Genomic DNA, 15,189 nt, shown 5'->3' on the forward strand with positions numbered 1-15,189 from the left:
GTGTTTCTTTGGTTGGCCTATGTATTTTTTTTTTTTCTTTATGAAGTCTAATGCCTCTCTGCATTTCCTCTCTTGTCAGAATTGCCTATGTGCCAATTACTCTTCACCGAGTGTGAAAAATATCAACAAATTTCAAATAGCACAAATAATTTCATCCTAGGAAAGCAATAATCCATATTTTGTTTGCAAATATTCAGACATTCCAAACAAGCACACCACCTAATTCGGGGGGGTGGGGGAGGGGGAAGAAAACATTTTCTGAATCAATCTACTAATGAGTCAATACTTCGTTCATGAATCTAGGGCAGTCTTCCATCAACACAGTCTGATCTGTTTATCCTGAGAGATTAAATACTACTTTTGATCTTTATTTTTCTCAGCATCTGAGGCATATAAATCAGCAAAACACAGTCTAAACCCCAGCGTTACGACTTCTGCTAACAGACTACATTGTACATAGCAAACAAATAACAAAGTCATAATAAAGGAGTGCAGATCAGAAATTAATGGAAGAGCATATGGAAAAAGATGCACATTTTGAGGCAATGCCATTTTAACAATAAGATTCCTAATAAAGACGAGAATTAAAACCCAGATGTCAAAATATCTTCCAGCACCAAAGATCCTCAGACCTGTACAAGCTTCAGAGACCACAGATGTGCTCACTAGCTCATCAGGAACACCTGTCTCTCCCAAGGACAAATGACACCTTTCGTTTCTTAGGAGGGAAAGAGTTCCCTCTCAAGGAATTAAATATCAACTAGTTTACTGTATTTCTCCCATCTGATATATATAAGAAAGGATGAGGGAAAGGAGTAATAATTCCTCAGTCACCAAGACTTTTGCAGAAAAACACCTTTCCATTTTCAGAAAAAGAAAAGATTTTTTAAAAAAATTCTCTTTCATTTTTATCCCTTTGGTAAATGTGACTGGCACGGGACAGACACTCTTCAGTGAAGATATTCCTTTAGAGGATTGAAGCGTCAGAGAGATTTGCAGTATGAAGAGAAGACACGACAGTGCTAAGTCCCCTGTTTAGCTGATCCCAACGCAGCGCAGATGAGAGGAGCAACAAAACCACACTTTTTAGCACATGTGAGACAAGAAACACATTTGGGGCTCCAAGGACCAGCAAACAGACTAAGGAAGGCACCATGAATTATCTCGTGTGTGAACGTTTGGTGAGAACTGCCACTGATTAAGTCTCCTACCCGCTCTGGGCCAGCCTGGGCAGCCATTTACTCCCTTTCTCAGTCACCACTGTAGACATCCAGCTTACACCACATAGAACAGATTCCAACTCATGTGATCACATAATTATTCTGCATTGAAAAATATTTTTTTTATAAATTGTCAGAGAAGAATGTGATGGGTAAGTTTTTATTTAAATTTCAATCAACAAACAGAGCCAGCAAACAGAATCAAATATTCTTTAAAGATCACAGACAGCTGGGCTGAAAATTAAAAGATAAAGAGAATGATTTTTTAAATCCAGAAAATAAGAATTGTTCAGAATGATCTCAGCCACATCACCCAGGGGACCCAGGGAGCTGCAGTACTCATCTGTATGAATGGCTGATGGTTGGAACATTCAAAGGAAGCAAATGATAGAAAACAGGGACATTAAGAAACTGAAAATAGAGTTATGAAGGTCTCATCTATCTGACATCAGATGCTGGATTAGGCAGGAATAGTCAGAGAGCTCTATGTACTATAGAAATCTAAAAGCCACAGCTGACTCTAGGATGTCTGTGCATGTGTGTCCATGGACATATATGTCTCCTTGGTAAACTTCAAAATATTTTTTTTTTTACTTCCATCTGTGCTACAGGTATTACCTCGTGAAACCCAAAGCCTGCAAAAGCCTAAGTGCTGAATGCAACAGCAAATACATCAGATGAGAAGCGCAGAAATTACTCAAACAAGATATTTAATTATTTATACGCCATTTTTTCCCCTCCATGATAAATATTTTTATTCAAATTCTTAAGGCAATAGAGCTCAGCACTCTCACTTACTGCCACTTGCAAACAGTTCACAATTTAAACTGTCATAATTTCCCACGTAGTTTGTTGTAACTACCAGGGCTACCGGCATTAACAGGAAAAGAGAGGACAGCATTCAGCTGTGCAAGCTACAGGAATTAAAAAAGGCTTTAAATCATATTTTGATAGCTTTTTAAAAGCTGTAAACTGTAGCAGTTCAGTAATCAGGATAGTATTTGCCTGACAATAATAGATAGTTCAATTTCTGCCACTCCAAATAGCGGAATCAATCGTGTCCTTTCAGAGATCAAACATCCCCAATCACACAGCAGAAGTCATTAGTGTCAAGACGGGCCACCTCCAAGACAGAGGTCTTCAGGGACTGAAGTTTCTGGTAAAAGCATTTGCCTTGACTGGGACCCTTCACATCACTGAATAGTCATGTGGGTTTGGGAAAGTCACAGTCCAAACTCCAATTTTAATTCCATGAATCTATCACTTACATACAATAATATGTAATACTCAGAAAGTGTGTGCATCTGTTTTACACACACATACAGTCTTTTAGAGTGGGTGTGCATACTCAGTTTTCCAGGAGAAAAATTAGGTGTTTACAGAAAAAAAAAAAAACCTTTTCTCCTGAAAGGTGTATTTGTTAACCTAATCACTGAAGAGAGTTACAACGTATAAGGAAAAGCAAGGAAAAAAACAAGGCAAAACTGTCTCCAGAGCCAGATAACATTGAATAATTTCTTCTACAAGCTGATGGATTCTCAAGATACAATCACACCCAAAGAAGCCACACTGAAATTGTCTACTCTGCTTGGCTAAAGCAAAGGAAGCTGACTTTGCCTTTGAAGAGACCAGCTAACAGTCGTCCTTGCCGGACAGGCTCCCAGTGCTTCAAGCTGAGTGCCAGCAGCTCTCACCTCTGCCTTCTCCTCTCCCTGATGCAGGGGAGATCCTGGTGGAAGAAAGGCACCTGTGCAGCAGGGAGCTCCATCAACCCAAGCTTCCAGTGGCAGAAGGGCCTTTTGGCAGCACCACCTTGAGCTGAGACAACCAGCACAGAATCAAACACAACGAATCTTTTAACTGAACTTACTCTGGTCAATACTAGTTTCAGGTCAACTGCATTTTTTACATGTCTTCAGTGACACACAAGGTATTCTTTCCTCACATACTGATGCGATCTTCTCTCAGAACCAAATTTCAGCAAAGGAACTGCAACAATTTTTACATTTTTGGTCTTTCAGTCTAACTTCTTGCATCCCAGAGGGACTAGTTTCATTTAAATCAGTATTTTCAGCAAACCAAAGAATAATTACTTGCAGTCAATACTACTTCTGCCTGCAGGAGGACCCACATCATACCTTATAGATCTAGTTCACAATCCTGGTCAAATCATATAGATGAAAATTCAGAACAAAATGGGCACTTGGAAACTACATACACATTCCTGTCTACAGACCTGAGTTCTGTAGCAGTAAGTTGAGAAGGAGATAAAGTACAACCAAAAATGGACTCTCAGAAGTTATCAAGTCAAAGCATGCAATGCAAATCCTGACTACTTGCTTCCACCTGTGTCCAGCACAGGAGTCAGGATGAAGGACATGCATCTGAGATACTTGGTGGTGCTTACAGTCCATGGATTTAGGCAAAGGGTTCTGGAAAAGAATCTGGAACTCATTAGCTGCACTTGGCCAGCACATATCCGTAGCCATCCAAACTTTTCAGGGGGTGAAAGCCAAAGTTTTGGTGGATGTAGTACACTATAATCTTAATCCACCCTTGACAGCTAACAGAGGTAAATACAAGCTCTGGGCCTGTGATGTTTTCAACATGATAAAATTAGATTTAATTAGTAATTCCATAATGCATGAGTTACCTTTGCAAACCTCCAGTCTATCAAACTAAATTACGGAATATTGCCACTAAGCTGGTGCAATAAAAAAAAGCAAATGTATTTTCGGAGATTAAATTCTTAAGAAAATAGATATGCAATCAAAAAATAATCTGTATCAAGTTTGTTGTGTTTACTTGAAAAAACAAATTCTTCCTAGCAACTGCTTAAATGAATCTTACAGATGCAACATGCCTTATTAGAGGGCTTTGATTAAAAAAATATGGATTGTTAATACTGTATTCTGAGTCATCTATTTTCCCATCTGCTAGTAATTCCTACAATATGAACTATCAACAGAATGGGTAACAACAATAATTTTCTATGGCAATTGCAAAAGTGGGTTGCCTATAGCACTTTCTAAGATTTAACCAGTGCATGCCTTGGATTGTTTTGTGTTGTTAGCGGCCTCAGGTAAGAGAAACTTGCTCTCCAGCTCTCCCCTCCCCTCTGCTGAGCAGTTTTCTTTTCTCTTACGGAATCAGCTCCACTGATGCTTTCAAACTTCTTTTTGCTAGTATAAAAAGTTAGACTTGTGTCAGGATACAAAAAGTACAAGGTGAGCCTTTCTGACCAATTTCTCTGGTCTACAAATTCATAAGCAAAATCTGTGAATGTCACTTACGTAGCTGTCATCTCGGGCTTGTGTGCAAGGAAATACTCCACGGTTACTGTCATCTGTTCAGCTGCTCCCGTGCAGTAATGAGGGGAGAACTGCTCTGTGTTTGCTTATACAGCAAAGGATGCTGACCTCATATAAGCAGTGTCAGGCGACGAGCCGTCTCAGACACCCACTGGCCTCTGACACGCTGTCATCCCCACCACTGCTGTCACGACAGTGGGCAAATCTACCACAAGAAAATAAACTTGGATGGGGGGTAGAGTAAGAACATTTATTTCAGCGTGTCTGAAGAGCAAGTTTCCCTGTTGCAAAACAGAGTTCTACAAATATAAGAAGGATCTCATTTACTATCATTATTTTTGACAATTTATGACAGAAAAGGACCGACAGCCCAATTTTTCAAAAGTCAAAGTTCATTCCACAGAACTGCAGTTATCTTAACTATTTTGGGGCATAAAACAAGAACATAGCACTTGGAGAAAATTAAAGACTGACAACTTCATGTAATTTTAAAAGGTCTTTTTAAGGATAAAATGGTATATAAATGTCTCATGAGTAATTCCTGTTTTCACTAGTAGAATTCTCTCTGCCCAAGCATTAAAACTGTACATAATTTTAACAACACAAAGCTAAATCTCAGTCACTACCATAAAAAAATTTTCAGGTCTAGAAGGCTTTTCTTAGCTTCAAAGTTACATTTCAGTAGCAAACCACCAAGGGGAAGAAAACAGTTTTCCATAGCATTAGTGCATACTATTATTTGCATACCTTTGCTGAATACTGCCCAGGGCTCTCCTTTAAGCACATTAAGTACTGCCAATCCAAAAATTCAAAAATCATGAGCTGGGTCTTTCACCTTCATTAAATCAGCCTTAAAAATTACACAGCTAAAATAACAATTTTTTTTAAGAGGAGGGAGGTGTCTTTTTATTTCCCCTTTCATTTCTGAGTCATGAGGAGGCAGCTAGAATCCAAGCATTTCTGCAATTAAAAAGGCTAAAAAGTTTAGAGAAAAAAAATTCTAGGAGCTTATAACTTCAACAAGCAATCTTGCCTACCGGAATTGAAATCTAAGGAAAAGCACAGATCATCATGAAAAGCAGTGTAAAATTAGTGATATTGCATGTTGCAATTTTACACAGTTCCTGACAAAACCAGTCACGTCGTGTGTATTAATACTCAATCATATCCTCAGCAGTTCAAACATCACTTACATTGTTTTTACCTACTGTAGTGGCTGATGTGCATGTAGTTGGGAGGTTTATAATTTTCACTAAAAGGTATAAAATAACATTGAAGAGTCTGAACACAGGGAAATAAACTTCAAGCAATGTATTTCAAAAACCTGGTAGCTAGTAAATATCCATTAACAAGCTCCTCTAAGATAAAATCTTTAGTATCTCATGGATAATAAATGTAATAAATAAATTTAATTTGAAAAGTGTACAGAAGGAAAGAATCCTACCATTCCCTCTTTCCTCTGTCATTTACAGGGTGTATTGTTACATTACATGCTTAGAATTGAGTCTACTGAAGCATGACACTTTAATTTGCTGCCACACTTTCTTTAGCCTTGCATCATCTATCACAGACATTTTAAAAAATGACTTTTAAAGTACCACAGGCAAAAATTCACAGTTTGAAATGTCTTACAGAAGATCTTGGTGTTTTTTAAATAGTGTGATTTTCTATATCAGGCATCTCAAGCTTAATGATACAGTCAGCCATGAAGAATACCATAAATGTTTACTAGAGCTCCCAATAGAGTAAATAATCTAAAGCTTAGGAAAAACAATCCATCTGGATTCTCACTATGCTATTTAAACTTGATTGCAAATACTCTCACACAGTGCTGATAGCGAAGCAGCTACGACACCTGATCTAAAAATATACTGTGTTTCCCCCTAGTCCTTTCTGCTTTTGAAAGAAAAAAAGAAAGCATGGGAAGAAAAAACAAACTCCCCACCTTTTCAAATCTTCGCCAGTTGCGAAATAAAGTTTTAAAGCCAAAAGAATTATTTAGCTAGAGTTCTTAATGTACTAAGTTGTGTCAAAACGTCAGCATTTTATCTCTCATAACCAGTAGCTCTCCACGGCAAGCGCGCTTCGTTGTCTTTCAAAAGGAGCTCAGCTGTCGGCGGGTACATTGCAACGCCCTTGAGTTCTACGTATCACATTTCAGCAAACTGCAGTTATCATTCAGCTCTATAAACCCAAGTGTTACTTTCACATACAAAAGTTTTCTCAAGTTAAGGCACTGCCTCCTTGACAACTGATTCTTCAATGAGAGGATCATTTTTTAAAACTTCAGAAAATTACAGTTTTACATCTTTTTAAAGTTCTACTAATCTACATGTAAATGCAAGCTGTATTAAGTCAGGAGACATTTGGGATCAGAACCATTTTAAAAAATAAAACCATTCAGTTAAGACTCCCAAACATTCTTAAGATAAAATAATTTTTTAAAAAAGATAGATGCTCCCAGTTTTGCTAAAATACATTGTAAATGCAAATTCATATTAAGAAGCAAAGTTAAAGATATAAGTAACATGAAATAGAACTCTTGAGGCTAAAAAGAAAACTGTATTAAAACTGACAAATTAAAGAAATACATAATTATATCATTTGAAGCTATATTTGTTCAATAGCTCCATTTAAGATTATTTTTAAAATAGAAAGAAAAGCGGAAACTCATTGAATAGTGAGCTACGACACAAGACACATACACGCAGAGAGATAACCTTGATGTTGAAACCAGACCCACAAAAGCATTTAACCCGAAGAGCAATGGAAGAGGTTAGAAGAATTTTAAACCTTAAACCTCAAACCTCAGTGTCCTAGTGAGGGACAATACAAGAGAAGCAAGTTCCTTAGAACTACAAAATGTTGATAGTCAAAACTAAAACAAAAACGGATACAGCAAAACTAAATTTTCCTAACAGGAAAAGTCTGTTGGAGGACAGCCGCACCCTCCCAACCCAAAACGCTCACGCAAATTTGTATCCTATTTGCTGGGCAACCTTGACTTAGTTATAAGCTTTATAAGGAAGAAAATTCAGTTCAGTTTAAAACAGCCAATTTAAAAAGGGTTTAGGAAAATAACACATCATCTTTAATAAATGGAAAAATGATAGACACACTGTTTGCTGGGTTTTATTTCATGCAGAAAGCATTCTGGTAGTCACGTACAACAGAGGATGGGTTTCAGTCACTTTCAGTACAAGATGGCCAGGAAAAGTCCAATAGTTCCAAAACTCAGGGCAATTTATAGGCAACAAATGCCCGGTTTCTTAATCCCTGGGGGAAGGAAGAAAATACAGCAAAGACAGTAAAACTGAGACATCACTTGCTAGAAGCCTGCAAAGCATCAGAAAGGGCAGAATCTGAATGCAGCAACTGAACAAAGCCAGGGCTGAGCAGAGACGTTTAGCGGAGCTGTTAGTCGCAGCAGGGAGAAGAGGAGATCCGTGCTCCAGGAAAGGCAGGCAGGTTACTGCCTGGGGAGAGGACAGCCAAGCCTACCTGAGCTTAAGCAGCAGTACAGAGCATGCGGACGCTGCACACAGAAACCTGCAGCGCTCCGGGAGGGGAGAAGCAATCCCCTAGCACGAGGCTACCGGCATCTTTGCTAGATGCAGCAAGTTTCATTTTCTGTGCAACTTTAAGGATTTAACAGAAGCACTGCTGTCTTTTAAAAAACGTGTCTCAGTCTGTACTTCCTCAAATTTTCTTTATTTCTTCCTCAATTATTTTTTTGAAATCTTTTTTTCCCCCCACAGAACTACGCAACTACCTATCTGGTTTGATGCAGTTCACTGTTTTCCTAAGCCCTGAAAAAACACAGCTTGCTAAAAGATTTGGGCTTCCAACAGCAGTGGCACGGCCCATGGAGACCGTGGACAACAGAAGGGTACTGTTCCACTCCTGCATTGTGTTCAGCAGCTCGCCAGCCACAGGGGCTGGAGATTTCATTTGCTTATGATGGCTTTGATGTTATGAAAATTGATTTAAATAATTTAAGAAACTTTCTTAACACACTCAAGAACTGAGTAGATTTTTTAAAAAATCTCTTTACACCTTAAGGAATAGTTTATTAGCTCTACTTAATGCTGCCTTCCATTGAAGTCTTACGTACAAATCATACAAATCAGATAGATATGACAGAGTTTCAGCAGGTTCATTAGAGTGGATTTAGTTTTCCTTTTGACAAAATGCACCAACTCCATTGTGAAACATAGCTTAAATAAACACCATCAAATAATCTTTAATGAACCTGATCAAATCCACCTTACGATGGTCTGTATCTAGTAGACAGCTACCGTCTTGCTTCTAATCCAGACTAAATTATGTCTAAAATAAGCAAACAAGTACAGAAATTGATAATCCATCAAATAGCACCACTTAGCTAGCAGCTTTTAAATAACATACAGTATCTTTTCCTTTAGACACATAGTAGGCTACTCTCACTGCAAGTAATATACTAAGAAATAGGTGAAAGTAGGAAAATATAAAACAAGATAATCATTCATGTCCAAGCACATTAATCAAGAAGCCCATGTACCAACACACAACTAAAAGCAATACTAACTTAAAAAACAAGACCACTCTTATCTGAATGAACAAGAAATCTCAACACTGAATAAGTACACTTAACCATAACCTAACCCTAGTCTCTAAAACACAAGCCATCCCGTGAAAAGTGTGATGCTCGCTCTGTATTACTTTAGAATCTCCACTTACTCATTGAACAAGATTCAATGATTCAGTGGCATATTCACTTACCAAGTCCAGAACTGCCAAAATCATCTGCCAAAGAAATATGTTATTATCAAATATTTTGTCTATGACTCAAACATTAATGTGATGAAGCAAAAAAATTAGCATGGTTCTTTTTTACCTTCATTATCTCCTAGGAAGGTCTACAACATCTGATCTATCTGCTTTATCACAGAGTACAGAACAATACTAGTTTGGTTAAATTAGGTTTCCAGATGATAATCTGCAGATATAGTTGTGGTTTATCACTCAGTGCAAACAGGTACTGTGTAAGCTTTTGTCTCGACACTGTCAGTTAATCCCAGTCACAATTTACAGTGCTCGCTACTCCACTTCTGTATCTCTGGAGTAAATTATATCAATTACCTAGCCTACAACCAGGGAATGGTATGAGCTCTGCAAACCCTCTAGACATACAATGTGACCCAAGTCTCAGTAGACTCTTTCTGGCCTCTCTGCTGGTTTTCCAATTCATCTCTTAAGTGATTATCTGTGTTTTGATTATGTTTCAGTTTTCCAGACTTAAAATCTATAAAGAAGAGGAAAATAATTATAAATTCTTAGTTATTGCATAGTATATCAACATTGAAAATGCTACACATATTGCACTTGAACATCTGTGACATTCACGTGGCTGTAACTTCAAATATAAATCCTCCTCCTGAAAAACATTGTTGGGAAGTTAATCTAGATTTTAAAATTGATTTAGTATTCATGATTTAGAAACTGAAGTAGAACCAAGGGCCTCATCTGTATTATTTCCAATCCTAACTACCAGGGCAGGAAATAATGAAAGCTCACATCAAGCTGCAACTCATGCCAAACAATCCGTCCAGCACATTCCTAGACCATATAAAAAGGATAAGGAAAATGTGAAATGCATTCCTCAAATGCAAGGTGTCAGTATTCAAACCAAATCTGTGCTCAGTGCAGTCAATGCTATACAGCCAACAGGCTCATCTTTAAATAGAATTGTGTTTCACAACTGCACTTTCAGAAGTAATTAAAAGTCCAAGAAAATTTCATTTCAAATTACAGTGCCTTGTAAAAGCAGTTCAATTGTTAAGATCATCTTCAGAGTAGTGCTTTTCCAAAGTAAAGACCAAAATATAAATGTAGAGGTTATTAAATGCTCTTGCAGTTTACTTAAAATACATCACTGGGGTTTCTGCTTACAGAATATCTATTTCTCAGTTTGACTGGTATCCTGCATTCCAAGACATTACAATGACCAGAGGTAAAAGTACAAATTAATAGGACTAGTCACATATTAAGTGTCATTGTTCAGAGCCTGTAAGAATAGAGAGGGTGTGAACAACTCCCTCATCACCAACAGACCTGATGCATATGCATGAGCACAAACAAATGCAGGAAAATGTAGACTTACTATCAAAAAGGTTGTGTATCTGTCCCGGACTTTTTCTATTAAATATGAATTTAGCAACACACATGAATTACTTCATGATCTAGTTATGGCACATGCCTGGATGAGAACATTAGGACTTAACGTTGAAGGAAAACTACACTCAAATACATTAAAATATGTTCTTGAATTAATGCTAATGAAAGTCACCTCATGTAGCAGAAGGATGCAGGAAAAAAAAACCTCATTAATTTCTTGATAATGGTTACATCCTGTCACAACTGGAAAACAGCACCATATGAAACAGTCTTAAAAATAGTATTAACATACAGCAAGAAAACTCAGGAACTGCAGAAATGTAATAATTGAAAGTGTCCCCAGAGCTAGTGTCCTTTTCTCCTTCTACCCAAAACAGAGATGTATTTTCATTTGGAAACTCAAATGATTTCCCAGATAGACTCTTCTGGTGACAGAGAAGTGGATTTTGGCTTTAAGCCACCATCTTCAGAAAAGCTGTTACGGTTTTGAACACAAACTGCCTTGTTGAACTACCACACATACTGAACAGCGGACTGACTAGCCCACTCTCTTCTCCCAGCAGAAACAAGCAGCCAGCTCAGGTCTGGATGGGGGAAATATTATACCTCTTTTTCTGCTTACTGTCTTTGAGATTTGCACCGCTGCTGACACAGCTGGAGACTGCATTCTTATGGCCTGAAATTACAGCGTAATCAAAGACTAGATGTCCCAGCATCCTATAATCAGGAAAGTTACACTAACAATTTAAAAATGCTATAGACTTGAAGAAGGCAAGACTTTGTTGGGTTTTTGACAGCACTGAAAAGGTAAGGTTTTCAATATAATATTCCTGCTTAATCTCATACACACACATGTGCACACAACTGAAATTACAAATACTGTATATGTTATGAGAATTCACAATGCTGTAAAATCAAACATATTAGGGAAAACAAAAAAAAATATTTATTTAAGCAAATTATTGTGTTACAGTGAATGTCCAATTCACCAAAGACTCTATTAAAATGCACAATGAATGCAAGTAATGACTTAAAAATATTTTAAAATCCCAAATATATGAAGAGGTATGTTGAAACAGTAAAATAATCATGTTGTATAAAAAAAAAAAAAACAAACCCCAAAACCAACCTTGTGGACCATCAGTTAATTTTGCTTCCATTTTCATTAGTGATTCTGACTTTAAACACTCAGTCACAGAGTTATTGGCTTCTTGCAGACCTCACCCATTTCAATCTCAAACCACATTCTTGTTTCTTCCATCACTGTCTCCTCTTGCTTTAAACATAATCTTAGAGAAATATGTCATTCCATGGTTTTTGACATTAATATCTCCAAACATCTTCTGTTCTGAGAGCTGGTACTTACGCTATCTGATGGTCTGTATTGCACAGGGATCTCTAGTAATTACGAATTAAATACCTGCTAACCTGGTTGATCATGCTGCTGCTAGACTGCCACCCATGTTTACCAGACCCCAGCCATGACCAAAGGAGTAGTTTCAGTAATTTAACAATTACTTCTACTTCCACAAATGTATTCTATTTATACTCTCCCAAGTAGCATCACAGTGTGTAACATCTTGCCTATAAGCAGCAACATCACAAAACTACAAGGCAATTTGACTTAATCATATTAATTTGCTTAACTATGCTGAAAATATTTTACCTCTTGCTCAGCAGTTGGATATCATGCAAAATTTTGAAAGTAATATTGCTTGAAAATTGACAAATTTGCTATTTGTTGTTGCCATAACAACCAGAAAAAATGTGTAAGAAAATATTAAGCAATAAAGGATGAAACGCCATAGAAACAGATAAGAATAGAACAAGTTGTGTCAGCACTAGCCTTAAGAAAAATTTTAAGCACAAAAAAGTTCACGGATAGAATTATAATAAGGTGGAGAAACAGAAAAGGGCAGTTGAGGTGGCGAGATCAGAAAGGTAGTTATATGGCATACTGCCAATGTTCAACAGAAATTACATACAGGTTAGCTGAAACTTCTAAGAAAACTAAAACATATTAGATACAAATTCAGCAGACATTATGACAAACTTGTTAGGTTTGTTTTTTTTTTTTAAATCTCTTACTTATAACAATACTGCTGCAGTATTGCACAATATAAACAGTTTAAAGCCCTCAAAACTAGAATACAGTAATAGCCAAATTGCTGCCAGTTCTCCATGGTTTTCTAAAATTCCCTCCAGCAGAAGGAATTAACAATTGATTTAGGAAGTTACAGCGGAATTCAAATGTAAGGATCTATTTTTCTGTAGGTCAGTCCACTACTGCACTGTATAATAAATGTAAACATGAAATGATATCATTTCATCTCTGCTCCTCACCTTTCCAATGACCTTTCAGAGAAAACATCCTGGAGCCTGAATTTTGTTTGACATGGAAGTCATACAGGCTGGATAATATGACATTCCTACCTACGAGCAAAACACCTTTAATGAATTTATTTCTCCTAAAATAAAAATAAATGTTGCACAGCTTTCTCTGTATCAAAGCTAGAATCAACACAGACCAGTCAAAATCAAAGGTTTGTGTACAGTAGAAGAAATAATACATTTATAGCTCTTTGTTTAAAGAATTAACAAAGCCAAAATCAAACCTCTCTCTAGTAAAACTCCTTTTTGGATGTTATCCACTGACTTGTATTGAGAGCATAATCAAGAAAAAACACTTTCTTTTCACATCTCTCTTGTTTCAAAGGACAAAAAAGCAGATGGGGCTCAAACCAAAGATGGTAAATTTAGATTTGATTCAGTAGACATATGGAAACCATTATACAAAAGAAGGGAATTCTTGCATTAAAAAGTTAGTTCAGGTGAGATGCAACTAAGCCAAAGACAAGAATCTTAACAGAATGAACAGCCTTGATTTGTCACTAATAAAACAGCAATAGGACTTGGGAGCAGTTTAAAAAAAAAAAGGACAGAGATTAAGGAAGCAGCTTCATTCGACACTTAATCGGATCGAAGACAGGAGGTAGGCAAAAGGGTGAATTCTGCTGTGCGAAACCTCCGGGTTCCTGACTGCTTCCTTGCATGGGATCTACCAATTCTGCAACTGGAGGGTTAGCTGGGAGAGAATGGAGGGGAGGACAAGGGGGTGTCAGATGTATTTTGAGCACGTCGAATTGACTCAGCTGTCTGGCTACCTGACTGCTACCATCGATATCTAGAGAGTAACAGAAAAGAGCAGGTGCCCCCCACTGCCATGCCTCTCTCTTTCCATAACCCCCATCTCCTGAATAAGTCTGGGGTAAGATGCCACCCATCTATCCCTGGTTCCAAGCTACAGGGGCCAAGGTCAACGCACCAGCAGGCCAAAAGCAACAGCTGACTATTGACCTCAGACCACAACCTATACCTCAGCATAGGTACTGATCTGGCTCTGTCTTCTCAGGCAATTAGTAGTTGTATTGAAACTTGTAGCAAATGAACTTCCTTTGAAACCTTCACCTCTGCCGAATTTGGACAATATGACTCAACAGTTATGAGGACAAACAGCACAATTACATAACTCTCATTTCCTCAGGAAACAGATAAAAAATAATACAGAGCTAGATTGCACAAAAATCTTCTTTGTATAGGGTAGTTAAAAATTGGAAACACCAATACAATTAAATGTTAACAGAAAACACACAGTAAAACTGAGTATCCCATTTTGGATAAGTCATAGGTTGGCGGGATCATAAAAATACATGAAAGATGGCCATGCTTTTATGACAAAGTGAATAAAATTGATTTTATACACTACAACTACTGAAGTATTAATCGTATAAAACATTTCCCCCGAAGCTCTGGCAATAGGATAGTCGTTTGCTCAAAAGCAGTCTACAAGCAGAACTGTAAACAAGTAATATAAACACAACAGTGAGGCATTCTGCAGGGCTAGGGGGCTTTTCTCTTTCTGGCATTCATAGCACTTCAGAAGAAACACAGAGATGGTGTATCCTCAGCACGTTTTAGGATTCATGGTATATTTGATAGTGAAGTAACAAGACTGCCCTGCCGACACCAAAATCCAAGAAGCTGCAAGTGAAAATTTAATACCAGCAAGCAAAGCTTTTGTACCAGTTATTTCCTGTTGGTTCAGGAATAGTAGCCTTAGAAGATGTGATTGTAAAGTTAGCTTCTTCTTACTTCACAAAGCTATTTTTACATGCACAACACACACAGTAAATGTTGTGGGTATGATCATCAGACATTATCAGTGGGCTACACAATATATGCTTTAAAAACTTTTTTGTAACATCATCTTACAAAATGAACTATTGCAATAATTTGTAAGTTTTTATATCTCTTCCTAATATAAACTAAAAATGCCACGAGAAAAATGAAAAAGGGGGGAAAAAAAGCAATAGAAGAATAATCTAGCACCATAGATTCTTTTACTCTTCCTATAAATTTGATCTTCTTACATTACAAAAATAATGTGAATTATGACCCAATAGTGGATGTAGGTGGAGATGTCACCTACTGAGTTGATCTCA

At 37.3% G+C, this 15,189-nt stretch overlaps 1 protein-coding gene across 1 annotated transcript in view; it reads right to left on the minus strand.

Annotated features, from left to right (window-relative positions):
- STK3 (serine/threonine kinase 3) overlaps positions 1-15,189 on the minus strand; it is a 134,377-nt gene that overhangs the window by 4,174 nt on the left and 115,014 nt on the right. The gene's annotated exons all lie outside the window — the stretch shown is intronic.

The sequence above is a fragment of the Chlamydotis macqueenii genome, chromosome 2 (genome assembly GCF_036417535.1).
Source record: "Chlamydotis macqueenii isolate bChlMac1 chromosome 2, bChlMac1.mat, whole genome shotgun sequence".
Lineage (NCBI taxonomy): Eukaryota > Metazoa > Chordata > Aves > Otidiformes > Otididae > Chlamydotis > Chlamydotis macqueenii.